Genomic DNA, 9,772 nt, shown 5'->3' with positions numbered 1-9,772 from the left:
TTGCTTTATTGGCCGAGGGAGCCAGCGTACAGCTTCCGGGTCATGTGGCCAGCATGACTAAGCCACTTCTGGCGAACCAGAGCAGCGCATGGAAATGCCGTTTCAAAATCCTGCTGCTTAAGGCAACCTCTTCACTTGGCCTGGTGGTTGAGCCAGATCTACATTTGCTGTGCTCAGACGGACCCTGAGCCCTTTCTTCCTCATGTCCCTGGACCGGCAGGTGCAGTATGGCGTAGCGGTTAAAGCAGGACGGCAAAGACTCTGCTTCAAATCCTTGCTCAGCCACAAAGCTCACTTGGGCTCAGCCAATATCTCACAGCTCAGCCACCCTCCCAAAGTTGTTGCCGTGAGGATAAAAGGTGGAGAGCAGGAACATGCATGCGCTTGAGCTCCTTGAAGGAAAGGCAGAATGACCACTCCCCACATTAAATGGGGGCGCCCTCTGCGTGGTCATGCGCAGCCCCCTGGACCCTATGCGGCACCATTAACACAGGCTTGGCTTTGCCTTCCCCAGCTGGGATACCTGAAGGTCTCTGCCTACCTCAGCCAGTTGCCCAATCCCGCCTGGGGAGGTATCGCCAAGGTGATCAGGACAGGTAGAGGGAGGGACACAATATGGGGAGGATCTTACCTGGGAATCGTCAGTTGGCTCCAGAGCTTCTCCCACTCTTCCCACCCCCAGTTAAGCCTTCTTTTGCAGGTTAACCTTTTCTCCACAGGTACGTGGGCGCTGCTACGTCAAGGTCCCTGTTGAAGGGCCGGAAAGGAATTCTCTTGCATTGGCAGGTTTGCCTTCCCCATAGCAAAACGTCACAACTTTGGCGGTTTCAGGCCTTGGGCGGAATCCTTTAGTCTGTCTTCCCTAATTTGGGGGTGGGCATGTAGTGCCTCATGCCTCCCTTCTTTTTGCAGCGGTGATACTAGGGTTCCCTGTTAAAGGGGTTGTTTTGAGGGGAGGCTCTGGCCGTACGCCAAGAGGTTGTCATTGCTCTCCCCTGCGACAGCGGCGTAATGGGGGTGGGCTCTCTCTGCTTGAACATATGTTCTCCAGAGCCAGCCCCCTGCCCCCCCACTGGATAACCCTGATGTTCCCCAGGTCCCTGGCGGGGGCCTGGGAGGGATAAACACCCAGTGGCTGAGCCAAGGTCTACCCACATCTGAAACATAATAAAGTTGTGGCCAATTTTAATCCCATAGCAGGTTGTCTTGAGTCGTTATTTCACATGGGGGCCGCCCGGGGTTTTGGGGGACTCCGCCTGTCCACGCAATATTAATTACGCCTGGACTTAGGGCTGATTCGGCCTTAACTGTAGCAGAGTGGCAGCTGTTTTTCTGTGGTGCAGATGTGTGTGCATCCCCTTTGTAGCCAAGAAGCTCTGGGCAGGATGGGAATGAGCATCCTTTTACCACCTTTTCACAAGCTGCTTCCGTAACCCACAGTCCCTGCTAATGGCAGGGAGACCTCACTGCGGGTCACCTCATTAGGAATGTTTCCATCTGCTGCAGCCCTGCTGAAAGCCCTCCAGGTGAGATCGTATATTTAGCACAGATGCCACGCATGGAGAGCAAGATGAGGAACACACAGCCAATCTTCTTATTTGCGTCGAGTGCCGGACGCTGCATTAGACAGTAATTTCGTGGTGGAAGCAAGAGTCACGGGAACCAGTCTCTTTAATCCTCCAAACCGTACCACCAAGTTTTGAGTCATAAGAGTAAAAAAACAAAAAACAAGGCCAATCAACTCAGTTTTATGCAATAAAACTATATGGTTATCACAATATAAAATAAAAGGGGGGAGTGGAATTAATAAAACGAAAGCCCATAACAAATTGGGACCAATTTACCTGCGAGATCGCCTTACATTTTCCACACCCACTCAACCATGTTGATCAGCAGAACTGGCACTCTTACAGTGCCACATCATACCCATTCCACATTTGTAAGAACTCAGTATTTTAGGGTGGCTGCACCTTCACTTTGGAACTCACTTGCTATTGATATCAGGCAAGCGGCTTCGCTCTGCTCTTTGCAGTGCCTGCTAAAAACATTTGTGTTGAGACAAGTCAGTGTAGATGTTTAGAAAGCTGATACAAGTTTTGATCTGTCTTTAGTCTGTTGTTATTTTAACTTTTTGAAAGTCTTAAATTGTTATTTTTTCATATGGATACATTCATTGTTTTATCTTCTTTGTAAGCCCCGTTGAGGCAGGGCTTTTTTCCCAGCTGGAACTCGCCAGAACTCAATTCCAGCACCTCTCAGGTGGGCGCCATTGCCGTTCTAAGAGAACGAGGGAGGTGCTGATGGTGACTTCCAGCACCCCTTTTCCTAGAAAAATAGCACTGCTTTGAGGTTTGTGTGTGTGGTATTTTATTTTTTATTTTTATACAATCAAGCAGTTTAAACTTATGCTTTTTTAAAAAGCCAGTATGAACTTTTTATGAAAGGGGACAGAGTCTGCTCCCCACCCTGTCCCGAGATTTGGGGCTTCTGAAATTTAGTTTTCCATTCTCTCTCTCTCTCTCTCTCTCTCTCTCTCTCTCTCTCTCTCTCTCTCTCTCTGCCTCTCGCTCTGTTTGCTTCCAGACTCCCTTCTCCACACATTTGGATATTATATACAGTGGTGCCTCGCAATACAAAATTAATTTGTTCCGCAAGTTTTTTCGTCTTGCGATTTTTTCGTCTTGCGAAGCACGGTGTCGGGAAAGTTTTGGAAAAGCTTCAAAAATCACCAAAGTCTTCAAAAACCTCAAAAAAGGCTACCACACCGCATGCTATGAGTTGCTCCTCGAAGTCAAGTCGCAACTGTGTTAACGGTGTTAAGAAAAAGGAAACAAACTTGCAAGACGTTTCCGTCTTGCGAAGCAAGCCCATAGGGAAAATCGTCTTGCGAAGCAACTCAAAAAACCAAAAACCCTTTCGTCTTGCGAGTTTTCCGTCTTGCGAGGCATTCGTCTTGTGAGGTACCACTGTACTATGAATGAATTCATTTAGTGCCTATATAAACCAGGCACTGCATATCCAACAAAATACCAGGCCTCTTAGCTTCTGTCTTCCAATTACGCACCATAAATTACACATAATCTTAGTAGCTTGGTTCCTAGTAACGAAGACCCACGTGTTTCTTTAATGCATTGGGAAGGAGATGAAAGGCTGCTGTTTGGAATGGGCACTGTCCTTTAAAGTTTCCTGCTGAACCTCTCCAAGGACAATGGAAGGACCCTGAAGCAAAATCATCATCATCATCATCATTATTATTATTTATTAAAGATTTTGTTGATTTACAAAAGTGTGTGCAATGTCTCTCTCTCGTATTCCCCCCCCCATGTAACATTTTTACAAATCAGTTTCATTTGTTGAGACATTAGGAAGAAAAGGGGGAAAGAGGTGGAGGGGGGAAAGATGGGTGGGGGTGGGGTGGGGTGGCGATGTTTCTATTTTACTTCATATATGTGGGGTTTGGTGTCAGCGTTGCTTGTGCAGGTTCTTTGCTGTTCACATCAGTCAGCTCAGAACATACCCAAGGAACTGCAGAGGCTGCTGTTCCAGTGAGGAATGAACCTGAAAAACCAGAGAGACCTTCTGTCCCTTTGCATTTCCATAGCAAGAGAGAGAGAGGACTCGAGAGGAGAAACCATCTATACAAGGCCCTGGCTGGCAGCTGCGCTACAAGTCACTGGAGACACCAGCAGAAACTCATTGTCTTCTCACTGTTGAGGGGAAATCCAGAACCTTCAGTAGAAGACCCAACTGGAGAATGGAGAGGGGACAGCGAAGCTGTGGGAGGTACAATCAAGACTTCTCAAAATCTTGCAGCAGAGACCAAGTGTCTTCACTGGTGGAGAAAAAAGAGCTGCGCACCAGAGGAATCTCACCAACCAAAGAGGGAATGTATTTGAGAGAGGAGAAAAATGTTGTGGGGAAATGGACGCAGGAGCAGAAAAAGTCAAGCCCATGACAGTGAGGAAGTAAACTTGGAGGTTAGCCATAATGAGCTCTGGGGGTCGGCCAAGTGGCAGGGTCGCCGTGGGATGCAGGATTGTAGGCAGTGGGAAAAGACCAAGGGCAGAGAACATGGATCTTACATTAAAGTGCCAAGAGGCTGAGGACGCACCACATTGAACTCAAGGAGAGAGCTGCAGAGCCAAGAGACTGAGGATGGCTCCTAGCAGGCAGGAGTTGAGGCTTGAGGGGCTTTTTCTAGGGGTGAACACAGGTGATTTTGTTGTGCTGTCAACCATTGGCCTGGATTGTAAGGAAAAGCAGTTCTGTCTTGAAATTCTCCTCTCGGCCATGGGCGGCTTATGTCTTGCAGAGTAGGGGTATATTGTCCTCAGAGATCAGAATTACTGTCTGTGGACTGTAGTAAATAACTGAATAATAAATGGTAGCCAAATGCTATTGCCCATGGGTAAACTGTAGGATCTTACAGTGAATCAGTGCTGTGTAGAGGACTGTTTGAGGCTGAATCCCTGAACTAAAAGCCAAGCTTGAAAAATAACTATTAAGTAACCCTGTTCTAAAATAGGTGCTAAAAATAGAAGGACTATAAGGGAGTACAGGTCTCCTTGTTTACTGTCCAGAACTATGGAGAGGACTTGCCATTAATAGTGTCACTATTTTTAGACATGCCTTATTGATGGTATTGGCATATGTGAAAAGAGTGGACTTGAATCAACATTGACTTGGCGGCTGTTGACCACAGAGGGTTCTTTAAGCCCCCCAACTGTGGCCAGACTGAATGTTGGAGTCTCCCACTGCCTCATTGTAATTGGCTAATGTTCAGTAGTGATTGACCTTGAACTGCAAACATCAAACATGCCTATTCTAAAGGGCCTTTAAATTATAAGAAGTCCAACTCCTTACTCACCCAGTAGTTGGATTTGGAGCTAGTACTGGCAACAAAGACTTCAGCTCCAGGTACACCAAGGCTCTTGTCTTTGCCTGTTTTCACAAATGTGATATCCTGCAATGGTTTACTAACTGTAATCCTGTCCAGAGTTCACGTGACTTATGTTTTGGGTCTTATCATCTTTGATTCGAGCCAAATTTGGTTTTGTTGGGGTGAGAAGTCTCTCATGCTCAACTGGCTTTCCCCTCCTAACCTTATGGCTTTGTGTATGTGCATTCACCCACACACCATTCAAGAACAGCTCTACTCTCCATTTGGGAGGGTAATAACAATGTACCTACCTATTTTTAGGCTACACAGTCCCTGTCATCTCCCTCAGCAAAATGCAGCCTTGTCTTCATGGGTATTTCTGCTCAGAGGAGGAATCTGTAGCAATATGGAGTACATGTGGCCACTATGCAAACATTTTGAACAGACTTTCCTCCACTTGTATTTCCTTTGGTGGTGAGAGACGTTGGGGTTGGCCTAGGGTGTGGTTATTCATTTGAGCTAAATCATTTACACCATATATTTTACCCCTTTTCTCCTGGTTGAGAACAGTATGAGCTGGAGGGTTTTTTATTTACCGGTACTTCTTTATACATTTTCTTAAAGCTTTTGCCATGAAGATTCTTTGGAATGTCAAAAAGAAAGTCTTGCACATAAGCTCAGCTGGTTAGAGCATGGCTCTGATAATGCCAAGGTTGCAGGTTGGATCCCTGCCAATTCCTACATTGCGGGGTTTTCCCTTCCAACTCTAGGATTCCATTGTCTCGTCCTTCAGCACATGTCCTTGAGCCCAGTTCTGGAGGAGGGCTGGCTGGACTAGTGGGGTTCCTGCGTGGAATCAGGACTCCCAATAGTGTGCAAAAAGAATACAGGTATGTGTGTATCCTGGCAGATAAACGTCTATATATTACACACCAGGTAGCCAAGAAGCTCCGTTCCAGCTGTGTGAACGCACTCCAATCTCAAGTCTTAATTTATTTAAGAAATAAACAGATTTTAAATAAGCAGTTAACTATTTTAAAATTTAAATAACAAAACAGATAAAATAAATACAAACAATATTTAAACAGATAGCATTTGGTTTATTATTATTATTATTATTATTATTATTATTATTATTATTATTATTACACAGAGTAGGATCTGAACCAATAGATTCAAATTACAGGAAAAGATTCTGACTCAACACCAGGAAGAACTTGCTGAGTTTTAAGAACTGTTTGGCAGTGGAATGGACTCCCTTGGAAGGTGGTGGACTCTTCTTCACCGGAAGCTTTTAAGCAGAGGTTGGGTGGTCATCTGTCATGGATTCTTGAGCTATGATTCCTGCATTCCAGGGGCTGGACTAGATGACTGTTTTGGTCGCTTCCAACCCTACAGCTCTATGATTCTGCCGTGGAATGGCATCATAAATCCCTGAGAAACAGTGGCGTAGCGTGGGGGATGCGGGGGGGGGGGCGGCCGCACCCGGCGCAACATCTGGGGGTTAGGGTTAGGGGGCGCAAATCCACGGGTTAAAGGTAAAGGTAAAGGTACCCCTGCCCGTACGGGCCAGTCTTGCCAGACTCTAGGGTTGTGCGCTCATCTCACTCTATAGGCCGGGAGCCAGTGCTGTCCGCAGACACTTCCGGGTCACGTGGCCAGCGTGACATCGCTGCTCTGGCAAGCCAGGGCAGCTCACGGAACACCGTTTACCTTCCCGCTAGAAAGCGGTCCCTATTTATCTACTTGCACCCGAAGGTGCTTTCAAACTGCTAGGTTGGCAGGCGCTGGGACCGAACGACAGGAGCGCACCCCGCCGCAGGGATTCGAACCACCGACCTTTCGATCGGCAAGTCCTAGGTGCTGAGGCTTTAACCCACAGCGCCACCTGCGTCCTACGGGTTAGGGGGCGCAAATCCACGGGTTAGGGGGCGCAAATCCACGGGTTAGGGGGTGCAAATTGCCCTGGGTGCTGACAACCCACGCTACGCCACTGCTGAGAAAATAGCCTGGTCTTAACCAGGTGCTGAAACTGAGCTGAAGTTGACACCAGATGGACCTCCAAATGGAACCACTGTTGGCTCTATAAGGATCAGCAGAACTGACTCCTGAAAGTTGGGAGCAGAGGGAAGGTGCCCTTGTGATAACCCGAGATTGGCTCAAGAGTTTCCTGGGAGAGAAATTATATAACCCACTGTCTCCTCATCTCAATACTATTTAGGAAGTCGGCTTCCTTGTCTTCTTCTAGATTATTCTCTCATGCAAGCCACACTTTTGATATCTTTGTTCCTTACTCAGCAAAACAGCTCTCCAGTTGCCAGCCCAATCAAAGCCATCTTTTAAACTCAGTAAGGCAGATAATTTTTTTGAGTCATCTTTCTCAGCTGGGGCCATTCACTGCTTTAAACCATTATGGCTCCCAGCAGATACTTTTATTCTTTCTTAGATGTGGGCAAATGAATATCAATAGCTAAAACTGCAGAGCCAGTAGCCGATGAAAACAGTAGCAATTTGCCCTTGTAGGTTTTGATCACAGCAAGGCGCTCAGGGGCTTTTGGCTCATTAACGCCTGATTGAAAAAGGAAGCCCATATTAGGGAAAGCGTAGGAGAGAGGAGAGCATGCCACTGTGATCATCACAAACCTAACATGCAGCTGAATGCACTGGCAATGCAAGTTTAGTCAGTGTCCTGAGAGGAAATACAAGATTATGTAAGAAGGCGAAGACACAGACACATGGGCAAGAGGAATTGTGGATAAGACCAGTTTCCAGCCCCTCAGTTTCACACTTCCTCACACAGTACATAAACAAACTATGGAACTCACTCCCACAGGAGGCAGGGGTGGCCTTTAAAAACAGGCTTTGAAAGAGGATTAGACAAATTTATGGAGGAGGAGAGGGCTCTTGGGTGGCTCTGCCCTGCCTCCACAGCTGGTCTGGGAACTTTAAGAACTTTCATCAGCCTAATGTAAACCATGGGCGGCAAAAAGCCGGGTCAGTACCATTCTCATGAACAGACCTTTTAAAAAGTAACACGTATTAGCCATCTGTTATTTGTGTAGGATATTTAGAAGCCTGGCAAAAGGAAGTTGCTGGAATGAATTATTGCAGGTGTCGGTAGCTGGATTAATTTCCTCCTTTTGTGGATGACAAAGTCAGATGGTTGTGAATGTTGCAGAAGATGATGTAATCTGGCTTCAAGGAGACAAGAGAAGGGGGGGGGAGAAGGTGAGCAGACCCCCCCCCCCGAAACTGCTGCAGTGCCAACTCAAGGCACTTGCAGATGACACAGTTATGGAGCATTCACCATGCTTTGTTTGAAAGTCACTACCCATTACCATACTAGACACAACCTCTTAAACATTTTTTGGTCTTTTTCGGCTTCTTGCTTTTAAAAGCACTGCTGTAGAGCTCAGTGTGATTTACAGCCCAATCTTATGAATTGGTAGCTGCAAGTCCTACTGAGTTCAAAGGGAGTGCGGCTCGATCCTATGCATGTTTACACTCAGAAGCATAGGATTTCAGCCCAGTGATGCTCTTCTCTGTTTCTTCCTTCCACCACTGCCTCCACCTTCCCCCCTTCCAGACTCTGCCTGACTGTGTGTGCCTCCTATTTCAGATAGATAGCTCTAGGACCATGTTCTGCTGTCCCTCTGAAATCTGCCACTGAACTGTCCCACCTCAGCCAGCCTCATGGTAGAGCGGGCTCTGGGCCAACCCATTGGTCCTAGACAGAGATGCAGATAAACAGCACCATGAATTATGGTCCAGGTAAGCGAAGTCTGTGTCACGGGATGGATTAATGCAGCAGAGAAGAAGACGTTTGGTGAGTTTGCGCATACAAGTCTACGAGTGTGATAAAAGTTCCACAGGTGCCTTTGAGAAGTTTGGTGGTGCTTTTTTAAAAAGCTACATTACTGGGGGAGATGAAACATTTATTTCCAGCAAAAATGGAAGCATTTCACACCTGCTGGGGCTCATTAAACATTTCCTGCACCTGAGTTAGCCTTTGGCACTCTCCCAGAGATGCCACAAATGATCCAGAGCAAGCACGAAGTTTGACTAACTGGAGCACACGTCTTGGATGCCTGCCAAGGGAAGCCTTTCATCCTCAAAGGAGAAATGTCTCCAAGGATGAGTCAGTAAAGACAGCAACTAAGCAACACAGACGAAAGAGAGAGAGAGAGAGAAAACCTACCAGCTTTGAACTGCTCTGAAGTCTGGGGGATAAGAAGTCACAAAAATGACATAAGTGGGTTATTCATGATTCTGAACTTGAAAGATGGAGTTTGATGTGTTATTTAGGACTGATGAAAAGGGGAGGACTGGAGCTCACTGGAAGAGACCCAGTTTGCAAGCAGAAGGTCTCAGGCTCAACCCCCTAGAAATCTCTTGGTAGGGTCTAGGAATATCCCCTGCCTTAAACCCCAGAGAGCCACTGCCAGCCAGTGTAGACGAAACTGACCTATATGGACCAAGGGCCTGATTCAGTGGCAGCTTCCTGAATTCCTAATTTGGGATGCTGGCATTATGTCCAAATGAGCCCAGCAGAGACACTGCAAAGGGACCATCATCGCCAACTGTTAAACCACTGGGAGAGGAGAGCTCAGAAAATGCCCTCTTATGACATTAGGGACTTAAAACCAAAGACCCTGAAGTCTGAGCTGGCACTGACGTTTCCCTTCAAATTATTTTATTTTATTTTATTTATCTCATGCTTTCCTCCAAAGAGCTCAAGACGGTGTGAATGGTCCTCCTCCTCATTTAATCCCCACAAGAACCCTGTGAGAGAGATGTGGCTGAGAGGCAGTGACCTGCCCCCAAGAGCATTCAGTGAGCTTCATAGCCAAGTGGGGATTTGAACCCTGGTCTCCCAAGTCCTAGTCCGACACT

The 9,772-nt window shown here is 46.8% G+C and overlaps 1 pseudogene; it reads left to right on the top strand.

The window, feature by feature from the left end:
* Window positions 1–3,410: 3,410 nt before the first annotated feature.
* On the top strand, window positions 3,411–4,166 carry LOC114602972 (uncharacterized; annotated as a pseudogene).
* The last annotated feature ends 5,606 nt before the right edge of the window (window positions 4,167–9,772 follow it).

Source organism: Podarcis muralis, chromosome 7 (assembly GCF_964188315.1).
Source record: "Podarcis muralis chromosome 7, rPodMur119.hap1.1, whole genome shotgun sequence".
Lineage (NCBI taxonomy): Eukaryota > Metazoa > Chordata > Lepidosauria > Squamata > Lacertidae > Podarcis > Podarcis muralis.
The sequence above is the reverse complement of the archived record's forward strand: the minus strand, read 5'-3'. Positions and strand labels throughout refer to the sequence as shown.